This window comes from Rhipicephalus microplus, chromosome 6 (assembly GCF_043290135.1).
Source record: "Rhipicephalus microplus isolate Deutch F79 chromosome 6, USDA_Rmic, whole genome shotgun sequence".
NCBI classification, from domain to species: domain Eukaryota; kingdom Metazoa; phylum Arthropoda; class Arachnida; order Ixodida; family Ixodidae; genus Rhipicephalus; species Rhipicephalus microplus.
The window spans coordinates 85,075,375-85,100,171 of NC_134705.1; the positions used below are offsets into that span (position 1 = coordinate 85,075,375).

Genomic DNA, 24,797 nt, shown 5'->3' on the forward strand with positions numbered 1-24,797 from the left:
TTTGCGAGTCGGGCGTGGGAGAGCCTGTTAAAATGACTGCATATGTATTGTTTTCCCGTTCAGGCGCACCTATTCACATACGTGTTGTTCCTGTAACGCGGCGCTCCAATGATCGCGCCAAACTATTGTGACCAGCCGAAGTGCCGGCTGAGTATTATGTATAAGTCAGTGACCTGAGTATACATGTTTGGAGTTAAATAAACTTCTCCTTGTTGTAGTATCTGTTCTTATCAGCTTAATATCTGATACGGATCCTATTTGGATCCAAGATATTAAACTTATTTTTGTGATGCGGCGGAGTGCTTGAAGCTTGCTTCACCTCCGCCACGGGTTGGCCCGGTATTGCACTACCTCCGGGATCGGCCCACTCACCCCCTGCGGGGTGAGTTCGACAATAAATTCAATGATAGAAGGAGTGTTCGGATTTACCCATGATACCGGGGTAAACGGCTTGGGTGCGTCGAGTGTCCGAGACGGTGGCGGCACGCCGCCCCGGCTGACGCGGTATTCGCGTGCAGGGAGTGCGCTAGCTGTGTTTACACTTACGATTGCTCTGGGAAAATAAATGTTTCCGTGTGTATTTCATATATGGAGGGTCTCTTTTATTTTGTTATGTTCACACGTACATACTCAAGTTTCTTATTTTTTTTAACGTTCCTACTCATATTAATAAAACTATTGAGGAAATTATCATTACTGTTTCGGAGGAAAGCTAGAAGTGTGTATACGATGTGTATGCATGTGCGATGTGTATGTATGTATGTGTGTAGAAGTGTGTATGTATGTGCCAAGCTATTTCCGCTTTTCGAATTCACCCGTTTCGCAACGAAAAATAAAAAAAGCCTCTAGAAAATGGGGTTTGGTTGGTGTTTCTGTTTACAGTTGCAGTGGCAAGCGAAGGCATTTTTATTTCACATCTTCACGCGGCGTCTCAACCTGAAGACGCGTGCTCTCGCCACGTCTACGCATCTACACTATTCCCCATCACAAATTAAAATCGCAAAGAACGCCACAGGACCCACTCCGCACACACCTGCTGTACGGTGGAGCGGCAAAGCCCCGATGTGCTTTTCCTATGTCCACTGACCTTTGGGGTTTGACGTCCCAAAACCACCATATGATTATGGGAAAATTTCGACCACCTGGGGTTCTTTCACGTGCACCCTAATCTGAGCACAGGGAAATGCAGCCGCCGCGGCCGGGATTCGATCCCACCACCTGCGGGTCAGCAGCCGAGTACCTTACGGCCATCAGACCACCACGGCGGGCATCGCCTTGTTGATCAAACACTTCATTTCTGAACACCATCTCATACCAGCTCATCCACCGTTGGCTCTCGTTAATTACAACGAACATCCTCGCACGCTCACCTCAATGGAATTGCCAGTTGCTGGAAGTTCCAAGAAAATTGCGCACTAGACGTTCGGACGCACCACGCACGTACCTGAAGCGACGTGGACCCCAGGACGCGTGAGATCACGCCCCGGGCGCGCTTTGCCTCCGTACCCACTCGTCACTCCTCACAGCTTCACTAAGCCGAGTATGTAGAAGTCGAAGAAGCAGAACAACAAACCAGCCAATCCCCCACAGTGGGTGTGAGCCACAAGTGAAGGTCAACAAAAACAAGCAACACCAGCGAGCGCAGTGACGAAGCTATCGTAATGGGGCGAAATAATCCACGAATATGGCTGCACGTTGACGCACGGTCGCATTTGTGCAACCACCCGTGTCTCCCGAAGACCGTCTGTCGCGCGTCTTCGACGAAAAGCGCAGGCGAGTACTTCTCCACTGATTTCCGCGACCACTTCACGACCGCCTTCGGCCGCCTCATGTCCGTCCGGCACGATCGACGGAGCGCCGCACCAGCGCCTCGTACACGCCACCATAGCACTCCTACCCCTCGGAATCAGCAAAACTCGGACGTTTTCGACCACGACAGACAGAACCTGCCGGCCCGTTGAACGCTTGAACGACATCGCAGCGTCAAGTCGCACACTCACGTTCCGTCACCCTCTGCCACATGATCCTTCATTCACCGGCTTCACAACCCACGCGGTAGACGTTTCGCACGCATTCCCGGGTCTGCCTTTCACGGCAGGACCTTCGTCGACCTCGGTGCGGTGTTCCGCCACGTCGGAACTTGCAAGGCATATGTTGAGCGTGCTGAAGCAGCCAAAGGCACCACCTTTTTGCCGATGATTGTGGGCGTCGTTGCAGAGGCGTTGCTTGGGCAGCCGGCGTAGAAGCCATGTTGGATGGGTGACGTATTCACATTTTGCACAGTCATTTTTTTTTTTTTTCCTTCCTTCCAGACTTTGGTGCTCGAGTTGGACATGTACACTATGCATCAGTTTTTAAAACAAATGCTGTAGCATCCCTCGCGACATGCCTGATAATGTTCGCCAGCAAGCATTTGGTGTGACGTCATGGGCGCATAGAGAGTACGCATGCAAGCAAGCACGCGTGGCTTCGACCTCTGGGAAAAAGAAGGTTTCAGTTTTAACATGTTTGTAAGCGAAACTAGAAACTTCAAGCGGACTGGGGATAAAAGCAATGCCGTGAAGCCAGCGCTGCCGCTGTCGGTGCACAATGCTGGTTGTGCATGGGTGGACGTCGGAATTGCTTTGCTACTGTTTGCCCGGCTTTTGGCCAGAACTAAGTACGAGGTGTGAAAGAATGGATTTTAATTACGTGCTAATGAATTGCATCGCTTCTCGGCCTTTTGGCTAAGATCAAAGTTTGTGTACTAAGCATAATAAAAAATTCTGTTCTTACACCGTTTCTTGTTCTGTTATATAACCATGTATGATGTTTGTGTACTAAGCATAATAAAAAATTCTGTTCTTATCAGCTTAATATCTGATACGGATCCTATTTGGATCCAAGATATTAAACTTATTTTTGTGATGCGGCGGAGTGCTTGAAGCTTGCTTCACCTCCGCCACGGGTTGGCCCGGTATTGCACTACCTCCGGGATCGGCCCACTCACCCCCTGCGGGGTGAGTTCGACAATAAATTCAATGATAGAAGGAGTGTTCGGATTTACCCATGATACCGGGGTAAACGGCTTGGGTGCGTCGAGTGTCCGAGACGGTGGCGGCACGCCGCCCCGGCTGACGCGGTATTCGCGTGCAGGGAGTGCGCTAGCTGTGTTTACACTTACGATTGCTCTGGGAAAATAAATGTTTCCGTGTGTATTTCATATATGGAGGGTCTCTTTTATTTTGTTATGTTCACACGTACATACTCAAGTTTCTTATTTTTTTTAACGTTCCTACTCATATTAATAAAACTATTGAGGAAATTATCATTACTGTTTCGGAGGAAAGCTAGAAGTGTGTATACGATGTGTATGCATGTGCGATGTGTATGTATGTATGTGTGTAGAAGTGTGTATGTATGTGCCAAGCTATTTCCGCTTTTCGAATTCACCCGTTTCGCAACGAAAAATAAAAAAAGCCTCTAGAAAATGGGGTTTGGTTGGTGTTTCTGTTTACAGTTGCAGTGGCAAGCGAAGGCATTTTTATTTCACATCTTCACGCGGCGTCTGAACCTGAAGACGCGTGCTCTCGCCACGTCTACGCATCTACACTATTCCCCATCACAAATTAAAATCGCAAAGAACGCCACAGGACCCACTCCGCACACACCTGCTGTACGGTGGAGCGGCAAAGCCCCGATGTGCTTTTCCTATGTCCACTGACCTTTGGGGTTTGACGTCCCAAAACCACCATATGATTATGGGAAAATTTCGACCACCTGGGGTTCTTTCACGTGCACCCTAATCTGAGCACAGGGAAATGCAGCCGCCGCGGCCGGGATTCGATCCCACCACCTGCGGGTCAGCAGCCGAGTACCTTACGGCCATCAGACCACCACGGCGGGCATCGCCTTGTTGATCAAACACTTCATTTCTGAACACCATCTCATACCAGCTCATCCACCGTTGGCTCTCGTTAATTACAACGAACATCCTCGCACGCTCACCTCAATGGAATTGCCAGTTGCTGGAAGTTCCAAGAAAATTGCGCACTAGACGTTCGGACGCACCACGCACGTACCTGAAGCGACGTGGACCCCAGGACGCGTGAGATCACGCCCCGGGCGCGCTTTGCCTCCGTACCCACTCGTCACTCCTCACAGCTTCACTAAGCCGAGTATGTAGAAGTCGAAGAAGCAGAACAACAAACCAGCCAATCCCCCACAGTGGGTGTGAGCCACAAGTGAAGGTCAACAAAAACAAGCAACACCAGCGAGCGCAGTGACGAAGCTATCGTAATGGGGCGAAATAATCCACGAATATGGCTGCACGTTGACGCACGGTCGCATTTGTGCAACCACCCGTGTCTCCCGAAGACCGTCTGTCGCGCGTCTTCGACGAAAAGCGCAGGCGAGTACTTCTCCACTGATTTCCGCGACCACTTCACGACCGCCTTCGGCCGCCTCATGTCCGTCCGGCACGATCGACGGAGCGCCGCACCAGCGCCTCGTACACGCCACCATAGCACTCCTACCCCTCGGAATCAGCAAAACTCGGACGTTTTCGACCACGACAGACAGAACCTGCCGGCCCGTTGAACGCTTGAACGACATCGCAGCGTCAAGTCGCACACTCACGTTCCGTCACCCTCTGCCACATGATCCTTCATTCACCGGCTTCACAACCCACGCGGTAGACGTTTCGCACGCATTCCCGGGTCTGCCTTTCACGGCAGGACCTTCGTCGACCTCGGTGCGGTGTTCCGCCACGTCGGAACTTGCAAGGCATATGTTGAGCGTGCTGAAGCAGCCAAAGGCACCACCTTTTTGCCGATGATTGTGGGCGTCGTTGCAGAGGCGTTGCTTGGGCAGCCGGCGTAGAAGCCATGTTGGATGGGTGACGTATTCACATTTTGCACAGTCATTTTTTTTTTTTTTTCCTTCCTTCCAGACTTTGGTGCTCGAGTTGGACATGTACACTATGCATCAGTTTTTAAAACAAATGCTGTAGCATCCCTCGCGACATGCCTGATAATGTTCGCCAGCAAGCATTTGGTGTGACGTCATGGGCGCATAGAGAGTACGCATGCAAGCAAGCACGCGTGGCTTCGACCTCTGGGAAAAAGAAGGTTTCAGTTTTAACATGTTTGTAAGCGAAACTAGAAACTTCAAGCGGACTGGGGATAAAAGCAATGCCGTGAAGCCAGCGCTGCCGCTGTCGGTGCACAATGCTGGTTGTGCATGGGTGGACGTCGGAATTGCTTTGCTACTGTTTGCCCGGCTTTTGGCCAGAACTAAGTACGAGGTGTGAAAGAATGGATTTTAATTACGTGCTAATGAATTGCATCGCTTCTCGGCCTTTTGGCTAGACCAATTGTCGAGCTAGCCGTTTCTTTGCGCCTCGCGCGAGACCCAGGGTCACGTCCCGCTGACGTCGACCCCGGGGTTCAAGTCGCCAAAGTTAGCTTACGCGGCATCGCCGTCCCGCACGTGCGACCGCCGCCCTGGGCTTCGGACCTCCCTGTCCGGCGCCCACCCGTCCTATGCCTGGTGAAGCAAGGCCCCCGGTCTTCGCCTGCCGTCCCGGAGTCCTCCTGCAACCCACCCGGCGTCTCCTGTACCCGTGCGGCCCCCGCCTCGGCTAAGCCGCAGTCCTACCAGTGTGCAGCTAGCCTGCACGAGACCAGTTTATACCAGCCACGCCTTCCTGGCAGCCAGCGGCAACGCGCACCAGAATGGCGTCGACGTCCGACCTCCCGGTGAGGGAGAATTGCTTTATGTTTACAGCGCCCGAAGGCGACGTATCCATCGATGACCTTATCGATGCGGTAGAACTTGTATCTGGGGAAGATAGTGTGTTTGTCCTTCAGCACATGGGCGGGGCTAGGTTCCTCGTCTGTACGCGTAACGCCAGTCAGGCGACAAGGTTAATGGTGGCGGAAGGGTTCCGGGTTAACGGCGAAAACGTACCGGTTGAGGCCGTAGGGCCGCCGGTCACGTACGTAAATGCCTACCGGTACCCCGCCTACTTGTCCGACGAGGTACTTAGCAACGCCCTTGCTCAGTACGGCAAAGTGAGGGGCATATCGTTCGCCACTGTGGCCACACGCCAAAACAAGCTCAACGGCGTAAGGGTTATAAAGATTGAGATGAGCAAACCGGTGCCAAACTTCGCGACTATCGCAGGGCACCGCGTAATGTTCGAGTACCGCGGTATGAGGCGAGTTTGCGCACGCTGCGGCGAAGTGGGCCACATGGCGACGGCATGCTCCGCTCCTTTTTGTAAACGGTGCGGAACTTTCGGGCACGACACTGAGGGCTGTACAAGCGAATGTAAGCGTTGTGGGGGTCACCACGGGACGAGGGAATGTTTCAGAAGGCGATCTTACGCGTCGGCCGCCCGCGGTTTCCCCTCGACTTCCGACCACGCCTCTAACCTAGCCCCACCTAGTGGCTCTTTATCGCCCCGGTCTGATAAGCCACAATCGCGCCTCCAGGTGCTTGCGCCTAAGACCAAGCCCAACACGGCAGCGAGGGAGCGAAGCGACGACACCACGAACACTGACTCGCCTACACGCAGCAGCGAGGCGGATTCACCTGCCAGCGAGAGAGAGAAGAGCGAGACGAGCGAGGAGGTTACCACCGCGCCTTCCGAAACAGAGACCAGCTTCTCGGGTACTGCTTCCGCGCAGTCCGCCCCTCCTTCACCGCTGGCACTCCCGTCGGGCCAGGTGGACCGCGCATTTTCGCCACCAGTACAAAATGCGCCCGCCGATGACGTCACTGAACTGGAAAGGGCCCCTTCCCCTATCCTGCCAACGCCGGCCAACGTGTTAGCGCTAGTCACCTCTGAAGACCTGGAGGCACGTCCCCGAGACACTGCTCAAGATGAACTGCCCATTAAGAGCAAGGGGTTCTACGTGCTGCCCGAGGACGGCGAGCGCAACGACACCCCCCCGACTTGCCCTTCCCCCGCTCAACCTAAACGGTCAAGCAGGAATTCCGATGCAAAGGCGGACCAGCCGCGCCCTGGCCTCGAACAGCGGTCGCGCTCGCGCTCGCGAAGACGCCCTGGCGACGACAGGCGTGCGGCTGACGAGGGGACCGCTAGCAAGGATGCCCGGCAGCGCAGATCGGGGCCGGTTGGCCAAAGCAGCGATAGCGACGCTCCGCCACATGCGAAGTCCCAGAAGCTTGAGCAAGCGGGTGGGGGCAAACGGGAGCTGCCGCCCAAGTCCTGAGAAGGCTTTTCGAAAAACGAAGCGGCGCGCCCGCTTCGACGGCTTCGCCGCCTTCCGCTCTCCCGCCTCGCCTCGCATCCGCTCTCCCACTTCCTTCGTCCCCCGCAATCTCTCTCTCACCCAGATGGGCCCTTTCCCCTCTAGTGCAGCATCCTCCTCGCTCCCTTTCGCACGCACTCCGCTGATGCCTAGCTCGCCTGGTTATCTCGCCCTTCAGCTTTCCTTCTCGCCTCAAGCGAGACAAGGCGCTCCAACTGACGGATCATGGCCACGCTGCGGTTCGCCACTTTAAACATACGCGGCTTTCGCGACAGGAATAAACAGACCGCTGTAGTGACGTTCGCCCGGTCTAAGGGCATCGACCTCCTCTTTCTGCAGGAGACCAACTTCCGCTCCCCGCTCGATGTTACCTTATTCAGGCGCAACTGCCAAGTTGACGGCTTTTTTTCTCTAACATCCGCGAGGGCTTGCGGCGTTGGTGTCGTGTTCGTCACAGACAGGTTCCGGCGAAAGTCGCATTGTGTTTTCGGAGCGAATGGGCGCACACTTGTGCTCGACGTCTTCGTCGACGGGTCCAAGGTGCGCTTTGTGAACGTTTATGCGCCGGTTACCAGATCGGACACCAATCCGTACTTTAAGGAGCTGCACGGCTACCTGCTGGAGCCCGCCCCTCACGTGGTTCTCGGCGACTTTAACTGTGTCGTGGACTCCACAAGAGACGTCCGGGGCCCGGGCCAAGGGGGCTCGACCTACCACGCCAAAGAGCTGGTGAAGATCCTCCGGCACCTGCGGCTCACAGACGCATGGGTACACGCACACGGCAACGAGTTCGTCCCCACTCGGACCTCTCGGACCACGGCCAGCAGACTCGACCGAGCTTACGTCCCTGAACGCCTTGTCCACTCCATCGTGGCGTGCGAAGTCCTCGCTCTCCCTGAAGGACTGGCGAAGAGAACTGACCACCTCCCGTTGGTAACAACAGTGAGGGGGACACCTGGCCATCACCCAAGAAATGAAGCTTGGCGACTCGATCCGGCGCTCCTCCAAGACCGAACGAGCGCCCCGAGAATATCCGCGTACCTGGAAGAGACGATTGAGGCTACCCCCTGCACCAGCCCGGATGTATGGGACGACTTGAAAGCGAGATGGAGAGCATTCCTGCAAGAAGAAGGCAGCGTGAGGAAGAAGCGTATCACAGAACAAATGAATGAGATACTCCGCCGAATGCGGATAGTACAGAGCGCGGACAACCTCACGGCATGCACGCGCGACTACCTCCACTCGCTCCAAGTTCAGCACGACCGCCTCTTCCGGGAATACGCGCGCAACCCACGCGAACAAGGGACTACTGCGGGGGAACCAGCGGGGCTAGACTTGACCGAAGCACGCGGGAACGGCTCCCTCCGCATCTTAGAATTGCAACGCCCTGATGGTAGCCTCATCTCCGACCCCTCTGAGATCGAGGCGGAGTGCCATAATTACTTTGAGGCCATTTTCCGTGAGCCGAACTCTTGCGGTCCCCCTCCAGAGGCAGCTCTCATGAACGGTCTCTGTTCGCAATTGCCTCGACTTGCCGAAGATGAGTGCACAGTCTTGTGTGGTGCAGCAACGGAGGAGGAACTCCGCATAGCCATCCGAGCCATGCCACCGAACTCAGCTCCGGGCACCGACGGCCTGACGGCCAGTTTCTACACGACGTTCTTTGACGTCTTGTGCGCCCCACTCCTAGCTGTGGTCAACATGGTCCTCCAGCGGCACACGAAACCCGACTCCTTCAGCGCGGGGCGCATAGCCCTCATCCTCAAGGACGGTGCACCCCCACGAGAACTGTCGTCATGGCGCCCGATCTCTCTACTCAATGTAGATTACAAGATCGTGGCGTCCATACTTAACACCAGGCTGAGGACCTTCTTGCCAGACTTGATAGCTCCCCACCAAGCCTGCGCCGTGCCTGGCCGGTCTATGTTCGCCAACCTCACAGCCACACGAGACGTTTTCGAATACGCGGCCCAGAAGAGAGTCACGGGTGCCTTCCTGTCCCTCGACCAAGCAAAGGCGTTCGACAGGGTCAGACACACGTACCTCTTCGAAGTGCTCCGCCGTTTCGGGCTCCCGCAGGAGTTTGTGGCTGTCGTTGAGCTTCTTTACTCTGATTTGCGAAGCTGTGTCGCGGTGAACGGCACGTCTACGGACTTCTTTCGGTACACGAGAGGCATCAGGCAAGGGTGCCCCTTGGGCCCAACCCTGTTTGTACTTTCCATTGAGCCCCTGCTGACAACCCTGGCCAGCGACAAGTGCATCCGGGGCCTGCCAATGACCGGTACCGAAGAGATCAGAGTCCTGGCGTTTGCAGATGACATCTCTCTCTTTCTAAAGGACGCGCGAAGCCTCGACCGCTTCCGTGGCGTATTCCAGCTTTACGCAAAGGCATCAGGAGCCGAATTGAATGAGAGAAAGAGCCGAGCACTGCTTTTCGGCTCGTTTCCTACAGAAGCGATTGGCGACATCGAACCGGTCTACACGGTCAAGGTCCTCGGTGTATACTTTTCACGCGAAGGAGTGGACGATTCTACATGGACGCGGGTCGTCGACAGGGCAGCACTACTCACTGAGCGCGCAGCGCTGTTCAACTTGACCCTGCGCGAAAAGGCTGTCGCATTAAAGACCAGAGTGCTTGCCTTGGCCTCTCATGTGAGCAGGGTAGCAGTGATGCCAGCGCGGGTGGCTGCCCGACTCGGCATGATGGCAAACGAACTGCTGTGGGGCCGGACGCCGCCCCCAGTCAAGCGAACACTCCTCCAGCTAGAAACCAAAGAGGGGGGGATCGGCCTTCCGCACGCACTCACCTCGGGCAAAGTGCTTGCCTTGAAGACGGCCCGCAAGCTGGCGCAAGCAGACAACTATGTTGGGAGAGGCCTGCTACTCTATTGGAGCGGCCCGTGCAACAGTTGGCTGGATGCCGGTCAACACCCCGGCCCGCACGCCGAATCGCCGTCGCCTTTTTACAAGGCATTAGCAGCGACAGCCCGCATGCTGCGCAAGGAAGTGCCGAACCACGACCCTGACGCGGAGCAGCCGGCCCGCATAGTGGAGGCACTTACGGCAAGCCAGCTCAGTGATGAGGACCGGCGACGAGCGGGGCATGCTAAACGCAACCTCTCCCTGCTGCATAGCCTGCTACCCTGCGATATCCAGGACTTTCTCTGGAAGAGGGCGTGGGAGGTCCTCCCAACTAGGTGTCGCTTAAAAAAACTAGGCATTGTACCCGACGACCGCTGCCCAAACTGCCGGGCACCCGAAACCCAGAAGCATGCCTTGTTCGAGTGTTCGGCCGCGCGGCCTGTCTGGCGCATGGTAGCGCACACCTTTGGGATCCGCCCCCCACCAGGTCACAGACGCAACAAAGGCGCGTTCGCACGGCTGGTGACCGCCTGTACCCTTTTCGTTGTGTGGCAGCGCCGCTCACTCGCGGAAGCGCGGAGACGGCCAGTTCGGGCGGCGCCACCCGCCGTCGCACGTATTAGAAGACTGGTGTGGGAGCTCCTCTCCCGGGAACTCGAGGCCAGCGGAGAGGAGATGTTTCTCCGCCGCTGGCACACGAAATTCTTCTTCTTGAGAGAGGGCAAGCTGGTCGCTCCGATCGTTAATTACTAACCGCTCTCGGTTTCGGGCGTCTTTCAACTCGAGGGCGACACATATGCGGCTCCCAACCATCATGGTGACCCCCCCTCGCCGCTCTCCCCAGATACACCACTGAAGCGCCTGTCTACATAAAGTGATTTGAACTCTGGTGAAGCGAGTTTTTTTTCGATACCGTGTTGTGCCGCTGGCCCCGTCTGCCGACACCAAAGGGTGGCCGGTTATTGTACATATGTATATAGCGCCTCATGTTTTTGTAAATATCCTCCTTTTCGTTCTTTGTAGAAGCATAGGTATATATGCTGTGTGTTCTCTCATTTGTATTTATCTCCGTTCATGTAAATAGGACTGCAAATATGTACATACAACGCGATACCCCCCCCCCCACCCCTGCATATTCCTTTTGTAAAACATAGCAGTTGAACTGTGTTTGTGTTTTTTTTCCCTGAGTAGTTTTTTTGTGCTTGTAAATAGGTATAAATAACATGCTCCTTTGTATCGGGTTGTGCGATTGTATAACTGTATATATATTCAGTGTGCCCACTGTTTGTAGTTTTTTCTGTAAATGCATGTTAATACCCTGTAACTTTTTGTTTGAAGTTCAATAAACTTCTCTTTGTGTAGTATCTGTTCTTATCAGCTTAATATCTGATACGGATCCTATTTGGATCCAAGATATTAAACTTATTTTTGTGATGCGGCGGAGTGCTTGAAGCTTGCTTCACCTCCGCCACGGGTTGGCCCGGTATTGCACTACCTCCGGGATCGGCCCACTCACCCCCTGCGGGGTGAGTTCGACAATAAATTCAATGATAGAAGGAGTGTTCGGATTTACCCATGATACCGGGGTAAACGGCTTGGGTGCGTCGAGTGTCCGAGACGGTGGCGGCACGCCGCCCCGGCTGACGCGGTATTCGCGTGCAGGGAGTGCGCTAGCTGTGTTTACACTTACGATTGCTCTGGGAAAATAAATGTTTCCGTGTGTATTTCATATATGGAGGGTCTCTTTTATTTTGTTATGTTCACACGTACATACTCAAGTTTCTTATTTTTTTTAACGTTCCTACTCATATTAATAAAACTATTGAGGAAATTATCATTACTGTTTCGGAGGAAAGCTAGAAGTGTGTATACGATGTGTATGCATGTGCGATGTGTATGTATGTATGTGTGTAGAAGTGTGTATGTATGTGCCAAGCTATTTCCGCTTTTCGAATTCACCCGTTTCGCAACGAAAAATAAAAAAAGCCTCTAGAAAATGGGGTTTGGTTGGTGTTTCTGTTTACAGTTGCAGTGGCAAGCGAAGGCATTTTTATTTCACATCTTCACGCGGCGTCTGAACCTGAAGACGCGTGCTCTCGCCACGTCTACGCATCTACACTATTCCCCATCACAAATTAAAATCGCAAAGAACGCCACAGGACCCACTCCGCACACACCTGCTGTACGGTGGAGCGGCAAAGCCCCGATGTGCTTTTCCTATGTCCACTGACCTTTGGGGTTTGACGTCCCAAAACCACCATATGATTATGGGAAAATTTCGACCACCTGGGGTTCTTTCACGTGCACCCTAATCTGAGCACAGGGAAATGCAGCCGCCGCGGCCGGGATTCGATCCCACCACCTGCGGGTCAGCAGCCGAGTACCTTACGGCCATCAGACCACCACGGCGGGCATCGCCTTGTTGATCAAACACTTCATTTCTGAACACCATCTCATACCAGCTCATCCACCGTTGGCTCTCGTTAATTACAACGAACATCCTCGCACGCTCACCTCAATGGAATTGCCAGTTGCTGGAAGTTCCAAGAAAATTGCGCACTAGACGTTCGGACGCACCACGCACGTACCTGAAGCGACGTGGACCCCAGGACGCGTGAGATCACGCCCCGGGCGCGCTTTGCCTCCGTACCCACTCGTCACTCCTCACAGCTTCACTAAGCCGAGTATGTAGAAGTCGAAGAAGCAGAACAACAAACCAGCCAATCCCCCACAGTGGGTGTGAGCCACAAGTGAAGGTCAACAAAAACAAGCAACACCAGCGAGCGCAGTGACGAAGCTATCGTAATGGGGCGAAATAATCCACGAATATGGCTGCACGTTGACGCACGGTCGCATTTGTGCAACCACCCGTGTCTCCCGAAGACCGTCTGTCGCGCGTCTTCGACGAAAAGCGCAGGCGAGTACTTCTCCACTGATTTCCGCGACCACTTCACGACCGCCTTCGGCCGCCTCATGTCCGTCCGGCACGATCGACGGAGCGCCGCACCAGCGCCTCGTACACGCCACCATAGCACTCCTACCCCTCGGAATCAGCAAAACTCGGACGTTTTCGACCACGACAGACAGAACCTGCCGGCCCGTTGAACGCTTGAACGACATCGCAGCGTCAAGTCGCACACTCACGTTCCGTCACCCTCTGCCACATGATCCTTCATTCACCGGCTTCACAACCCACGCGGTAGACGTTTCGCACGCATTCCCGGGTCTGCCTTTCACGGCAGGACCTTCGTCGACCTCGGTGCGGTGTTCCGCCACGTCGGAACTTGCAAGGCATATGTTGAGCGTGCTGAAGCAGCCAAAGGCACCACCTTTTTGCCGATGATTGTGGGCGTCGTTGCAGAGGCGTTGCTTGGGCAGCCGGCGTAGAAGCCATGTTGGATGGGTGACGTATTCACATTTTGCACAGTCATTTTTTTTTTTTTCCTTCCTTCCAGACTTTGGTGCTCGAGTTGGACATGTACACTATGCATCAGTTTTTAAAACAAATGCTGTAGCATCCCTCGCGACATGCCTGATAATGTTCGCCAGCAAGCATTTGGTGTGACGTCATGGGCGCATAGAGAGTACGCATGCAAGCAAGCACGCGTGGCTTCGACCTCTGGGAAAAAGAAGGTTTCAGTTTTAACATGTTTGTAAGCGAAGCTAGAAACTTCAAGCGGACTGGGGATAAAAGCAATGCCGTGAAGCCAGCGCTGCCGCTGTCGGTGCACAATGCTGGTTGTGCATGGGTGGACGTCGGAATTGCTTTGCTACTGTTTGCCCGGCTTTTGGCCAGAACTAAGTACGAGGTGTGAAAGAATGGATTTTAATTACGTGCTAATGAATTGCATCGCTTCTCGGCCTTTTGGCTAAGATCAAAGTGTAGTCCTACCTCTCGGGACTACATTTTTGGCCTTTGGGCCGGGGTTGGATGCCCCCCCTTGAGGGGGGACAACCCTTTTCACTCTTTTTTTTCTTTCTCCTCTCGCTTCTCTTTTCCCGCTTCCTTCTTACGCTTGCGGTGCATCCAAACCGGGTTCCTTCGGGAGCTGACTGGGCAGTTGCACCGCAACTTATACGTTCTTCCCCTGTCCTGAGGTCAGGGCGTGGGTCTGAACCCACCCCTGACCGCCTGGCCTCTCCAGCAGGACTGTCTGGGGTCTTTGGACCCGCGAAGGTGTTATGCCTGCGGGATCCACTTGCGGCCTCTCTTCGGGGTGCGGCAGCAGGGGAGTGACGCTCCGCGGTGGGCAAAAGGCTCACCCCGCTATCACCGCTGTATTGAGCTATAAGCTCTGGGGTCGCTTGCTTAGCTGGCGGGTGGTCGCCCAAGGCGGCCTTTCCGACTAAGCCCAGGGTACCCCGGCCCTGGGTGGACATGCAGCCCAGCCCCTGCTCTGCCGGCCTGCTCCAATGCAGCTCCACCATGGCTCTAAGCCATGGCGACTGGCCAAGCCCTTTGGTGAGAAAGGGTGGACGCTGGGGCAGCCGGTAGGGCGCCGCACCCTTGGTCAGGCCCGGTGGTCCCGGAGGTCCGGGCGGCCTTTGATCGGGCCAGCAAGGCCGAGACTTCTACTTCCTCTCTTGTGTGCTGCCTCTTTTGACAACCTCACTCTGTTCTTATCAGCTTAATATCTGATACGGATCCTATTTGGATCCAAGATATTAAACTTATTTTTGTGATGCGGCGGAGTGCTTGAAGCTTGCTTCACCTCCGCCACGGGTTGGCCCGGTATTGCACTACCTCCGGGATCGGCCCACTCACCCCCTGCGGGGTGAGTTCGACAATAAATTCAATGATAGAAGGAGTGTTCGGATTTACCCATGATACCGGGGTAAACGGCTTGGGTGCGTCGAGTGTCCGAGACGGTGGCGGCACGCCGCCCCGGCTGACGCGGTATTCGCGTGCAGGGAGTGCGCTAGCTGTGTTTACACTTACGATTGCTCTGGGAAAATAAATGTTTCCGTGTGTATTTCATATATGGAGGGTCTCTTTTATTTTGTTATGTTCACACGTACATACTCAAGTTTCTTATTTTTTTTAACGTTCCTACTCATATTAATAAAACTATTGAGGAAATTATCATTACTGTTTCGGAGGAAAGCTAGAAGTGTGTATACGATGTGTATGCATGTGCGATGTGTATGTATGTATGTGTGTAGAAGTGTGTATGTATGTGCCAAGCTATTTCCGCTTTTCGAATTCACCCGTTTCGCAACGAAAAATAAAAAAAGCCTCTAGAAAATGGGGTTTGGTTGGTGTTTCTGTTTACAGTTGCAGTGGCAAGCGAAGGCATTTTTATTTCACATCTTCACGCGGCGTCTGAACCTGAAGACGCGTGCTCTCGCCACGTCTACGCATCTACACTATTCCCCATCACAAATTAAAATCGCAAAGAACGCCACAGGACCCACTCCGCACACACCTGCTGTACGGTGGAGCGGCAAAGCCCCGATGTGCTTTTCCTATGTCCACTGACCTTTGGGGTTTGACGTCCCAAAACCACCATATGATTATGGGAAAATTTCGACCACCTGGGGTTCTTTCACGTGCACCCTAATCTGAGCACAGGGAAATGCAGCCGCCGCGGCCGGGATTCGATCCCACCACCTGCGGGTCAGCAGCCGAGTACCTTACGGCCATCAGACCACCACGGCGGGCATCGCCTTGTTGATCAAACACTTCATTTCTGAACACCATCTCATACCAGCTCATCCACCGTTGGCTCTCGTTAATTACAACGAACATCCTCGCACGCTCACCTCAATGGAATTGCCAGTTGCTGGAAGTTCCAAGAAAATTGCGCACTAGACGTTCGGACGCACCACGCACGTACCTGAAGCGACGTGGACCCCAGGACGCGTGAGATCACGCCCCGGGCGCGCTTTGCCTCCGTACCCACTCGTCACTCCTCACAGCTTCACTAAGCCGAGTATGTAGAAGTCGAAGAAGCAGAACAACAAACCAGCCAATCCCCCACAGTGGGTGTGAGCCACAAGTGAAGGTCAACAAAAACAAGCAACACCAGCGAGCGCAGTGACGAAGCTATCGTAATGGGGCGAAATAATCCACGAATATGGCTGCACGTTGACGCACGGTCGCATTTGTGCAACCACCCGTGTCTCCCGAAGACCGTCTGTCGCGCGTCTTCGACGAAAAGCGCAGGCGAGTACTTCTCCACTGATTTCCGCGACCACTTCACGACCGCCTTCGGCCGCCTCATGTCCGTCCGGCACGATCGACGGAGCGCCGCACCAGCGCCTCGTACACGCCACCATAGCACTCCTACCCCTCGGAATCAGCAAAACTCGGACGTTTTCGACCACGACAGACAGAACCTGCCGGCCCGTTGAACGCTTGAACGACATCGCAGCGTCAAGTCGCACACTCACGTTCCGTCACCCTCTGCCACATGATCCTTCATTCACCGGCTTCACAACCCACGCGGTAGACGTTTCGCACGCATTCCCGGGTCTGCCTTTCACGGCAGGACCTTCGTCGACCTCGGTGCGGTGTTCCGCCACGTCGGAACTTGCAAGGCATATGTTGAGCGTGCTGAAGCAGCCAAAGGCACCACCTTTTTGCCGATGATTGTGGGCGTCGTTGCAGAGGCGTTGCTTGGGCAGCCGGCGTAGAAGCCATGTTGGATGGGTGACGTATTCACATTTTGCACAGTCATTTTTTTTTTTTTTTCCTTCCTTCCAGACTTTGGTGCTCGAGTTGGACATGTACACTATGCATCAGTTTTTAAAACAAATGCTGTAGCATCCCTCGCGACATGCCTGATAATGTTCGCCAGCAAGCATTTGGTGTGACGTCATGGGCGCATAGAGAGTACGCATGCAAGCAAGCACGCGTGGCTTCGACCTCTGGGAAAAAGAAGGTTTCAGTTTTAACATGTTTGTAAGCGAAACTAGAAACTTCAAGCGGACTGGGGATAAAAGCAATGCCGTGAAGCCAGCGCTGCCGCTGTCGGTGCACAATGCTGGTTGTGCATGGGTGGACGTCGGAATTGCTTTGCTACTGTTTGCCCGGCTTTTGGCCAGAACTAAGTACGAGGTGTGAAAGAATGGATTTTAATTACGTGCTAATGAATTGCATCGCTTCTCGGCCTTTTGGCTAAGATCAAAGTGTCGAGTTAGCTGTTTTTTTTACGAGCCCTCGCGCGAGTCCCGGGGTCACGTCACGTCGGCGTCGGCCCCCGGGCCCTCTCGGAGTTCGAGCCCCAGAACCAGTGCAAGCCCTTCGCCGCCGCAGCCTCGTGCACGCGGCTGCCACCCTTGGGTTTCGGGCCTTCCCGCCCAGAGACCCTCTACATGCCAGGTCGAGCCAGGCCCCCGGTCCGCCCCTGCTGCCCCGGAGCTCCTAGCGGCGACCCCTGCCATCACCAGACCCCAAGCGGCCCCCGCCTCAGCTGAGCCGCTGCCTACCAGTGTGCAGCTTGACTGCACGTCACGAGTCGTCCCAGAGCCTCGCCCCCCCCGGCGGCTTGCGGGATCCGCCCACCAGTATGGCCATGCCAGTTGAGCTCCCGGTGAGGGAGAATTGTTTCATGTTTTCCGCGCCCGAGGGCGATGTCTCTGTTGACGATCTGATTGATGCAGTAGAATTAACCGCTGGTGATGATAGTGTATTCGTGCTTCAGCACATGGGGGGCGCAAAGTTCCTTGTGTGTACTCGCAATGCTAGTCAGGCGACGAGCCTAATGGTGGCGGAGGGTTTCACGGTGAATGGGGTGAAGGTGCCGGTCGAGGCAGTCGGGCCGCCGGTGACGTACGTGAACGTCTACCGCTACCCGGCTTTCTTGTCTGATGAGGCCCTTAGTAATGCTCTTGCCCCTTTCGGCAAAATTAAGAGCATTTCCTTCGCCACCTTGGCGACTCGCCAGACTAAGCTAAATGGTGTGAGGCTAGTCAAAATAGAAATGTCCCGGCCTGTTCCTAATTTCATGACAATAGCGGGGCACAAAGGCATGTGTGAATACCGTGGGATGCGTCGCGTGTGCGCCCGCTGCGGCGAGGTCGGACATATGGCGACCGCATGTTCTGCCGCGTACTGCAGACGGTGTGGCATTTTTGGCCACGATACGGAGGGCTGCGAGGCCGAATGTAAACGCTGTGGCGGCCACCACGGGACGCGCGAGTGTTTTCGGAGGCGCTCTTACGCGTCTGCCGCCCGCGGTTTCCCCACACTGACTGATACCACCCCCTCACTTGTACATGTAAGCGGCCCTGCCGTATCGAAGGCCGCCAGTGCCCCACGCCTACAGGTGCTATCGCCAAGGACTGCACCTCGCACCATTGGGAAGGGGCTCCCACCCGAGGACTGCAACTGCAATACTGGCCCGCCCACAGGCAGCAGTGCGGACACTTCGTCTGCCAACGAAGGGGAGAAGCCGGGAAGCGTTGACGACGTCGCCACCACGTCGTCTGAAACAGACACCAGTGACCTCGAGACGGTCTCTGCACAATCGTCACCCACCACGCAGCCCGCACGCCCGCTAGGCGGGCCCGGCCGCCAGGGTTCCTCTGTCGCGCCTAAAGCCCTTACTGGTGCCTCTGAGCAAGAAGCAGCGAGCCTCCTTGTCGCAAACCCACCCACTAACGTGCTGGCTCCAGTCACTCCCCTGGACTTGGAAGAAAGGAGCCAAGACCCCGCCCGAGAGGACTTGCCCATCGTGAGTCGCGGGTACTACGTGCTCCCTGAAGTCCGCGCTCAACCAAGCCTGATACCCCTCCCTGCGCCCTCCTCTGACCATGCGTTGCCCAGTCTCTGCCGAAACCGGGACCCGATTACAGCTCAGACCGCGACTGGCCGCGAACAGAGGACACGCTCGCGCTCGCGCTCGCGCCGACGCACAGGAGAGGGTGTTAAGAGCGATCCGAGAGAACGAGCGACGAGCGGAGAGACGAAGCAGCGACGGGCCGGGCTCGGCGCGAGGAGCAGCGACAGCGACGCCCCTCCGAAAGCGAAATCACAGAAGTTGGGCGAGCGCGCGGAAAGCGAAGGGGACCCGCCCCCTCAAGCCGGCGATTCCAGCGCCTAGTACGCCGACCCCACCCCAGATGGCAGCGCCCTTCCCCCACTGCGCTCCCTTCCTTCTCCCTCTGTGTCCCTTTCCCCTGGCGCGCCATGCACTCACCCTTTCGTAAACTCGCCCCCTCTCCCCTCCTAGCTCCGCTTTATGGCTGACCGGCTGCGTTTCGCCACCTGGAACGTACGCGGGTTCCGCGATAAGACGAAGCAAACCGCCGTCATCTCTTTGGCCAAGCTCCATGACATTGACCTGCTGTTCGTCCAAGAGGCGAATTTCCGTTCCCTCCTCGATGTCACCCTTTTTCGGAACCTTTGCCAGGTCGATGCCTTCTTTTCCTTGACGCGGGCCAAGTCATGCGGGGTCGGAGTCGTCTTCGTCTCTGGAAGGTTCAGGCAAAAGGCTCATTGCGTGTTTGGCGCCGACGGCCGTACGCTAATCCTGGACATCTTCATCGACGGTCGCAAAGTACGGCTCGTTAATGTGTACGCGCCAACAACGAGAACGGAAACGAACACCTTTTTTAGAGAGCTCGGCGAGTCCTTGCAAGCGCCCCTCCCGCATGTAGTCCTCGGCGACTTCAACTGTGTCGTCGACACTACAAGGGACATCAGGGGCCCAGGTCGCGGAGGCTCAGCCTACCACGCGAAAGACCTTGTCAGACTCCTTCGCCGACTGCGACTCTCGGATGCATGGGTTCTCCAGCATGATAACGCATTCGGTCCCACTCGCATGTCGAGGACCACCGCCAGTAGGCTCGACCGCGCCTACTTACCTGACCTTTTGTTACCTTCCCTTGAGGCGTGTGAGGTGCTCCCGTTGCCTCCTGCCTTGGCGGGCATTTCGGATCACGTCCCGTTGGTGACAACCGTGCGCGGGAAGCCCGGCCCCAGTCCAGCAAACGCGTCGTGGCGCCTAGATCCGGCTTTATTAAATGACCCGGTTTCCACCCCCCCTGATGCAGCAACGCATTGAAGCCACAATCAGAGCGACCCCCCGAGTGACCCCGGCCGTCTGGGACGACCTCAAGGCGACCTGGAAGGCGCATTTACAACAAGAGGGCAGAGCGAGAAAAAAACGCATTACGGCTCAGATGAACGAGCTGCTGCGCAGGATGCGCATCGTCCAGAACGCCGAGTGTCTCACTTCCTGCACTCGCGACTATCTTGCCGCGCTTAAGGTACAGCATACACGACTGCAACGAGCCATCACCGGCGAGAAGTGCGCGTTCCGAACCACCTCAGAGGGGCACCGGGAAGAGGACCTGCGCGAAGTAAGCGGCAACGGCTCAGTACGGATCCTACAAGTAAGGCGCCCAGACGGCACACTCACGGAAGACCCAGCAGAGATCGAGGCGACCTTTCGACGCCACTTCGAGACCGCTTTCCGCGAACCGGAGCCCATAACGACCTCATCGGAGCTACCGCACCGGTCAGAACTGTACCAATTCTTGAAACACCTCGATGAAGGTGAATGCCCGACCTTATGCGGCGCAGCGACGATGCAGGAATTGTGGGCCGCCATCCAGTCTATGCCACCGAACTCAGCTCCCGGCGCGGATGGCCTCACTGCAGGGTTTTATGCGACCTTTTTTAGTATCCTGAGCGAGCCGCTACTTGGCGTAATCAACAGCATTCTCGAAGGCCACGCGAAACCCGCCTCGTTTGCCATGGGGCGCGTGGTCCTGATACTTAAGGAAGGCTCACCACCGAACGACCCCACGTCATGGCGCCCTATCACGCTACTGAATGCGGATTACAAGATTGTCGCCTCTATTCTAAACAGCCGTTTAAAGACCTTTCTGCCGGACATCATCGCGCCGCACCAAACCTGCGCAGTTCCGGGCAGATCACTGTTTGCCAACCTGAACATGACTAGAGACGCCTTTCAGTACGCCACCGAGAAAAGAGTATCAGGAGCTTTTCTTTCCCTCGACCAGGCCAAGGCCTTCGACCGGGTCAGGCACGTCTACCTGTTCGAAACGCTCCGAGAGTTTGGCCTCCCGGCAGGGTTTGTTAACATCATCAAGCTCCTGTACTCGGACCTCAGGTGCCATGTGGTTGTGAACGGCTCCACTACGGACACCTTCCAGTACACGCGTGGGATCAGACAGGGATGCCCACTTGGCCCGACCCTGTTTGTGCTTTCCATAGAGCCCCTGCTCACGTCCGTAGCCGGTGACACGCGTATTCGGGGCCTCCCGCTCACAGGAACTGCGGAACTAAAGATCCTTGGTTATGCCGATGACATCTCCCTTTTCGTGAGGGACGCCAGTAGCCTCGACCGTTTTCGTCAGCTCTTCGCATTCTACGCGGCAGCGTCCGGAGCGCAGCTGAACGAGGAAAAGTGCAGGGCCCTTCGCTTCGGCAATTTCCCTGCGCATGCCATCGGCACCTTTCAAGCGGTCAACACAGTAAAGGTACTCGGGATATATTTTTCGAGCGAGGGAGTCGCACCGTCAACGTGGTCCCGCGTCCTTGAAAGGGCCGCTCAAATGGCAGAGCGTGCAGGCCTGCGAGACCTCTCGTTGCGCGAGAAAGCGCTGGCGGTTAAAACGAGTATTTGCGCACTTGCTTTGTACGCAAGTCGAGTAGCAGTGATGCCCGCAAGGACGATAAACCAGCTGTCCAAGCTCATCACGGCGTACTTGTGGGAAGGGAAACCGCCACCTTTAAAAAGACACCTCTTACACCTGGCAGTATCCGAAGGGGGTCTCGGCCTTCCACATGTACAGAGCGCAGGCAGAATTCTAGCCCTTAAAACCGCCCGAGCGCTCGCGCGCGCGAGCGATTACGTTGGCCACAACCTCCTCCTCTACTGGAGCGGTGCCAGGCACGACTGGCTGGACGCTGGCCGACACACCGGTCCTTTTGCTGAAGCACCCGCGCCCTACTATAAAACGGCAGCGGCAACAATGCGCATGTTGGGGAATGAACTACCCGGCTGTGACGTAGACGAAGACCCGCCAGCACGCATCGTCGAGGCCATCACGATGAACCAGCTAAGCGATGCCGACCGAAAACGGGCCAAGCGCGCGCAGAGCGAACTTGGCTCCCTCCGTTGCGGCATCCCCCGCGAGGCGCACGATTTGCTCCTTAAAAAGGCCTGGCACGTCCTACCTACAAGACAGCGCCTTAACAAATTAGGCATAGTCCCGAATGCTAGCTGCCCCAACTGTCGCGTCGTGGAAACGCAGGAGCACGCGTTGTTTGAATGCGTCGCGGTGAAACCCGTGTGGCGCATGGTGGCCCACTCCTTCGGCATCCGCACCCCTCCCAACCACAAACGTAACAAAGGCGCCTTCGCCCAACTCGTGGTGATTTTCACAGTGTTGGTTTTATGGCAGAGGCGATCGCTTGTGGAAGCGCGCAGGAAACCAGTACGAGCCGCGTTTCCGGCAGTCTCGAGGATCCGAAGGCTGCTGTGGGCCTATTTATCGGCCGAACTCGAAGCCAGCGGCGAGGAAAAGTTCCTCCGCCGCTGGCATACGAAATTTTTCTTCCTCAGGGACGGCAAGCTAGCCGCCCCAATCACTCCCTTCTAACCCCCCCGCCCCCCTCCGGCTCCAACACCTTATGTTTAAGTTGTGCGTTCTACATGCATCCCATGTGTCAATCTTTTGAGGTGTAACTCAGACCTTGTTGTGTACCCCCCCCCCCCCCCCCAGCGTCTATATTCATTCGTGGGGAAACTGATATCCATTGCTCATCTTGTTTTCCGGCATTGTATATATGTATATAGCCCGCGTGTTTTTTTCGTTTCTCTGTACGCCTTGTTTACTCACCTTTGTATATACACACATCCGTTGTTCAATGTTACTCTGTTTTTTTTTCTGTGCTATAAGTAACTCATGTATTTGATGTAGTAATCAGCCGATTACCCGGCGGTGCATACTGTACTGTTTTTTTTGTTTCATGCGTTGAGAGTTGAATAAACTTCTCCTTGTGTAGTATCTGTTCTTATCAGCTTAATATCTGATACGGATCCTATTTGGATCCAAGATATTAAACTTATTTTTGTGATGCGGCGGAGTGCTTGAAGCTTGCTTCACCTCCGCCACGGGTTGGCCCGGTATTGCACTACCTCCGGGATCGGCCCACTCACCCCCTGCGGGGTGAGTTCGACAATAAATTCAATGATAGAAGGAGTGTTCGGATTTACCCATGATACCGGGGTAAACGGCTTGGGTGCGTCGAGTGTCCGAGACGGTGGCGGCACGCCGCCCCGGCTGACGCGGTATTCGCGTGCAGGGAGTGCGCTAGCTGTGTTTACACTTACGATTGCTCTGGGAAAATAAATGTTTCCGTGTGTATTTCATATATGGAGGGTCTCTTTTATTTTGTTATGTTCACACGTACATACTCAAGTTTCTTATTTTTTTTAACGTTCCTACTCATATTAATAAAACTATTGAGGAAATTATCATTACTGTTTCGGAGGAAAGCTAGAAGTGTGTATACGATGTGTATGCATGTGCGATGTGTATGTATGTATGTGTGTAGAAGTGTGTATGTATGTGCCAAGCTATTTCCGCTTTTCGAATTCACCCGTTTCGCAACGAAAAATAAAAAAAGCCTCTAGAAAATGGGGTTTGGTTGGTGTTTCTGTTTACAGTTGCAGTGGCAAGCGAAGGCATTTTTATTTCACATCTTCACGCGGCGTCTGAACCTGAAGACGCGTGCTCTCGCCACGTCTACGCATCTACACTATTCCCCATCACAAATTAAAATCGCAAAGAACGCCACAGGACCCACTCCGCACACACCTGCTGTACGGTGGAGCGGCAAAGCCCCGATGTGCTTTTCCTATGTCCACTGACCTTTGGGGTTTGACGTCCCAAAACCACCATATGATTATGGGAAAATTTCGACCACCTGGGGTTCTTTCACGTGCACCCTAATCTGAGCACAGGGAAATGCAGCCGCCGCGGCCGGGATTCGATCCCACCACCTGCGGGTCAGCAGCCGAGTACCTTACGGCCATCAGACCACCACGGCGGGCATCGCCTTGTTGATCAAACACTTCATTTCTGAACACCATCTCATACCAGCTCATCCACCGTTGGCTCTCGTTAATTACAACGAACATCCTCGCACGCTCACCTCAATGGAATTGCCAGTTGCTGGAAGTTCCAAGAAAATTGCGCACTAGACGTTCGGACGCACCACGCACGTACCTGAAGCGACGTGGACCCCAGGACGCGTGAGATCACGCCCCGGGCGCGCTTTGCCTCCGTACCCACTCGTCACTCCTCACAGCTTCACTAAGCCGAGTATGTAGAAGTCGAAGAAGCAGAACAACAAACCAGCCAATCCCCCACAGTGGGTGTGAGCCACAAGTGAAGGTCAACAAAAACAAGCAACACCAGCGAGCGCAGTGACGAAGCTATCGTAATGGGGCGAAATAATCCACGAATATGGCTGCACGTTGACGCACGGTCGCATTTGTGCAACCACCCGTGTCTCCCGAAGACCGTCTGTCGCGCGTCTTCGACGAAAAGCGCAGGCGAGTACTTCTCCACTGATTTCCGCGACCACTTCACGACCGCCTTCGGCCGCCTCATGTCCGTCCGGCACGATCGACGGAGCGCCGCACCAGCGCCTCGTACACGCCACCATAGCACTCCTACCCCTCGGAATCA

The 24,797-nt window shown here is 55.1% G+C and overlaps 1 non-coding gene and 4 pseudogenes across 1 annotated transcript; all 5 read left to right on the forward strand.

The window, feature by feature from the left end:
* The first annotated feature begins 201 nt into the window (after positions 1 to 201).
* LOC142766236 (U2 spliceosomal RNA) lies at positions 202 to 373 on the forward strand (annotated as a pseudogene).
* Positions 374 to 2,808: 2,435 nt separating this feature from the next.
* LOC142766452 (U2 spliceosomal RNA) lies at positions 2,809 to 2,990 on the forward strand (annotated as a pseudogene).
* Positions 2,991 to 11,448: 8,458 nt separating this feature from the next.
* LOC142766566 (U2 spliceosomal RNA) lies at positions 11,449 to 11,638 on the forward strand. Its single transcript, XR_012884588.1, has one exon. It is a non-coding gene; the product is annotated as a U2 spliceosomal RNA (small nuclear RNA).
* Positions 11,639 to 14,712: 3,074 nt separating this feature from the next.
* On the forward strand, positions 14,713 to 14,887 carry LOC142766407 (U2 spliceosomal RNA; annotated as a pseudogene).
* Positions 14,888 to 23,088: 8,201 nt separating this feature from the next.
* On the forward strand, positions 23,089 to 23,261 carry LOC142766172 (U2 spliceosomal RNA; annotated as a pseudogene).
* Positions 23,262 to 24,797: the final 1,536 nt, after the last annotated feature.